Source organism: Suncus etruscus, chromosome 16 (assembly GCF_024139225.1).
Source record: "Suncus etruscus isolate mSunEtr1 chromosome 16, mSunEtr1.pri.cur, whole genome shotgun sequence".
In the NCBI taxonomy this organism is placed as follows: Eukaryota; Metazoa; Chordata; class Mammalia; order Eulipotyphla; family Soricidae; genus Suncus; species Suncus etruscus.
Window position 1 is genome coordinate 14,676,976 of NC_064863.1, and position 4,789 is coordinate 14,681,764.

Sequence of the window (4,789 nt, forward strand, 5' to 3'; positions counted from 1 at the left end):
ATTCTGGAAGAGATATAAGTCCAAGGGAACTAACCCAAAGAAGACCAAAGGAAACAAAATAGCAGCTGGCTTAGTCCTGACATCTGCAAAATTTTCAGGGAAAAATTCACCTCAGTGCCAGTAACTTTTGAACTTACAAAGCAGACCTAAATATTAATTGCAACAAATCATAAATACAACAACTTGCAGAAACCATGTGGAACTAGTCAGTTGGGTGTGTTATGTTCTGCATACGTAAGTAGGATAACATATTGGACCTGCTGACTCGGGCCAACATCAAACCAAGTGGAATGTACAGATTTTAATACCTCATTTCACTGTTGTTTGCAGGAGCAAAATACTTTTGCAATTATGTAGCTTCAATTACTTCTCATGGAAAATTACTTTTTCTTCATAAAATGACCTTTTAAGTTGTGGTAATGCTTCATTTTAATTTCAAACCTATTTATACCACTCACAGTGCTGCATAATTTGGAACTTTATTTTAAGAAATTTATTTTTTTTACTTGGTATAAACATTTCCCACTTAATATAGTTTTTTAAAAAAAATCGTGATTTGATTGCAAATATATCAAGTGGAAGAGACAAAGTTCATATCTTTTGTATTTCTAGACATGTTTAAATCATAACAAAACTTACAAAGTTATTAAAAGCGATTAGAAAATAATAGATAAATAATGGCATTGCTTTATAAAAAATGATTATTGATAAATATCATATTGGAAATAAAGGTATTCATGTAATACATTTTTTTCTAAAACACATTTTGCTTAAAATGAGCTCAATTATTTTTAACAGGATGATCTAGTTGTAAAGTTTCTATTGAGCATAAATGATGAATAACTGAGCATTATTATATTGCAAGTATCAAAATAAGAGTGAGTATTTGAATTGAAACTAATAATAGTATATCCTATTAACATTTATATGTATAAGTGTGTTTTGTATGAACAAAGTTAGTGAAATCTCAACTAACCAATAGTTTTCATTGGACATAGATATACCTAGAAAACACAAGTCTAACTTTTTTTTTTCAACTTAAATGTATATTTAATTACACATTTTGTTTTACAACTTTTTGGGAGACCTCCCTCCACAAGATGTACCCATGAAAAAAGCAGTGCTATCTTGAGCATAGCTAATGATTACCATGAAAGACAGCAAAAAAGAGCTCTAAAATAGCTTGTACCAGCCAGGGCATGCTCCTCTATATGCCATTTCTGTCCACAAATCATTGGATTAAAATGGACCTTCCTGGAACAAAGCAGACTGAAAAGTGGACTTGTATCTTTTGCCTATGGGACAGAGTAAAAAGACATAAATAATTGGTGATTCCAGCACTATTTGAATCACTTTATTCTTTTTTTTATTACCTTTAGAATGATTCTGTCTGATTTACATGTAAACAAATAAATCAGAAAGAATTATCTAAAGGTAGAACATATAGAAATCATTATTCTAATCTAGCTTAAATATAACTAAATTGCACATTTACATGAATTTCTGTGCTTGGTCCCCTATAAATGGCACATCATTTTTTCAGGAAATATTTTTACCTTGGGCACACAGGATAATATGTTACTTGATGGATCAGAGAAGAAAAAACATAAATGCCTCTTTTTTTCTTGTTAGAAACTCAGATCTAAACCATACCCATGACCCATGTCCTCACAGATGACAATATACAATAAAGTAGTTGTTGACAAAACAGGTAACCTAAGAAGTTTGTGTCAGAATTTAGATAAATTTTAATATACCCTAGTGGTTTTTGAAAATTATGTGTTGGTGTGAAGAAGTATCATATTTATTAGAATTAGTTCCAGGATTCCAACAACACAGCTGCATTTATTTCATTTGAATTCTAAGTTCTCTGTTAACCTATATTTCTATTTTATCACTAATAATACTACGGTGTCTTGATCACTGTAGTTTTAAGAGAAAGAATTAAACATGGAAGGTGTCAGTCCCCCAATTTTTTTAACTTTCAATATTATGATGACTATTATAGATCATCAGTCTCTTTATAAAATCTAGAAGTATTTTATTAAAATCCACTAATTAACTTGCTGGAATCTTTATATGGTTTGGATCATCAATTCTAAAGACCAAGTTGGAAAGTGACATTTTGACACTATTATGCCTTCCTACTCACTAAGCTGACACTTTTAATTATAGTTATTAGGTTTGCTAATCAATTTTATAACTTTTAATATAAATATTTAACATATTTTATTTATTATTAAATAGAACATGTTGGGTAATAATATATTATTTGTATTCTATTATATTAATATATTAGTGTCTATCATGTTCTATTTAATATAAATAAAATACTGTATTTGCCAGCATATAAGACGACCCTTCAACCCATGAAAAACTTCCTAAAAGTCTTAAAAGTAAGTTACTTCTTAAAAGTAAGAGTGGTGCGGATCACTAGTCCCTGATCACTAGTTTCAGCATGCCTTTTACCAGCATATATTATGACTCCCAACTTTTAGGAAGTTTTTCATGGGTTGAAGGGTTGTCTTATATGCCGGCAAATACAGTATGTAAATTTTTTTCAAAAATTCAAAAAATTCCACTTATACATTATTTGTATGGGAAAGCTATTGTGTTTTACATGTTAATCTTATTTAATGTAGCTTTGTTATAATTGTTTATTAGCTTGAGTTATCATATTCTATTTTATTAAATATCCATATTTTTTCTTGGTTTCTAAAAGTTACTAGAACTATTTTTTAAATAAAATTTTTATTTAAACACCATAATTGCAAGCATGATTTTGTTGGATTTCTGTCATAATCAGAACACCCCCTTCACCAGTACAACTTTCCCACCACCAATCCCTCCACTCTTTTCCCCCACCCCTGCCTGTATTCGAGACATTCTACTTCTCTCACTCATTAACATTGTCATATTTTACTAGAACTCTTAATATTTCATTGTTTAATCTAAAATTTTGGCAGTAGGAATTAATAACTTGATATTCAGTTTACAAAGTCACCTTTTATAGCATTAAATAGTTTTCTTCAATTGCTTCTTTTCACTCTAAACTAATATTTTAAAATACCATGATTAAAACTATTATTGGCACTTTACTTCACTCAATATTTCTTTACCACACCCAAAACCAATGTACAATATCTCTTAACATAAGTATATGAATGCAACTTGATTTGACACTTAGTATGACTTAATGTTTTTTATGTTTATTCTTAATAAATAATAAGGAATTGGGAAGATATGTCTAAAAGTACCAATGATATAAAATTGAGTTACCATGATATTTTTCTATAGATAATTGTTGCAGTGATTAAACGAACTCATTAATGGAAAGACTAAACACATTCTCCACTACATAATACTTTTATAACTCTAATGAAGTAGAAATATAATTATTACTGATATTTAAATATATTAAAAATAGTTATGGATATTATGACATGGTGCTTTATAATTTTTAAAACTTCTATTGAAAGTATTTGTGTGGCCAGAGAGATAGCACAATGGTAGTGCATTTCACCTGCAAGCAGCCATTCCAGGACAAATGGTGGTTCAAATCCCGTCATCCCATATTCCCTCGTGCCTGCCAGGAGTGATTTCTGAGCACAGAGCCAGGAGTAACTCCAGAGTGCTGCTCTATGTGACCCAAAAATAGCCCCCCAAATAAAAATATTTGTGAGCCAATTTATTCAAAATTTGTATATTTATATCTAATCTAACACTAGATGTATGTAGCATGATTTACAGATATCTACTATTTTTATAAAGTTTAAATTTCTTCTAGTGTATGATTACATTTTCATTTCAGTATGTTTTTCTATATTTATATGCAGTGAAATAAGACATGAGAATATTTTATGATGTATTTTTAGCCATGAACTTTTGTTCTTGAATAACTAAAGGTCCCTTTTATGCTGCAATACTTAATCGGAAGAGTTAAGATATACAAAACCTGAAATATTTACTATTTGTTTCTCTACAGAAAAAAATAATGACTCTGCTCTGTATATCTTTTTTAAAACAGTAGTGCTTGGTATATTTTGTATAATAACTTATTTGCTTTGTAGGAGAAGGGGTGCTAAAAGGGAAGTAGTTAGAATTTATGGACATATTTTTAAGCAGATTGTAAGATTCATTGAAGTGTCAGAACAATTTTAAGTAAAAACTCAATTGGTACAAAAATAAGTGTGATAAAGTGTACTGAGATCCCTACAAAACAATTTTATGACTTGGGTGACCCACAGCAAGGCTGATGTTGAAGTATCACCACATGGGATAAATGCTGAATTTCCACTTATTTCAGGAGGATGGGTAATGGTTTTTAAAATAGTGGTCAAGAGAATATTTGCTTCGAAATAACATTTATTTGCAAAATAATATGTGAACAACCTGCAATTGTAGGACAAGTCAGTTAAATAAACAGAAAGATTCCCAAACCACAGAGTGATGCATCATGATCTCAGATAACAATACAGAGTGTTTACTGAGGAAAGAAACTTGTCCTTATAATACACATTTCTGAATTCCATGTGAAAACAGACCACTTACTATTTGCTCAGTGATTTTGGCACAATTGATCAGACATGGAAATATTACTGTATTTTTTTTCTATCTTCTGGGTCATTAACTATTGATGAATGAAAACCTTGTGCTTCTAAATAGATTCAGGCTCCTGGTGAACAGCAAGCAAGTTCTATTTTGTTTTTGTTTTTGTTTCTCATGTGTGTAAATTCTGCAGTCTCACTATGTAATAAGATACCAATAAAAATAAGAAGACCTGTTATTT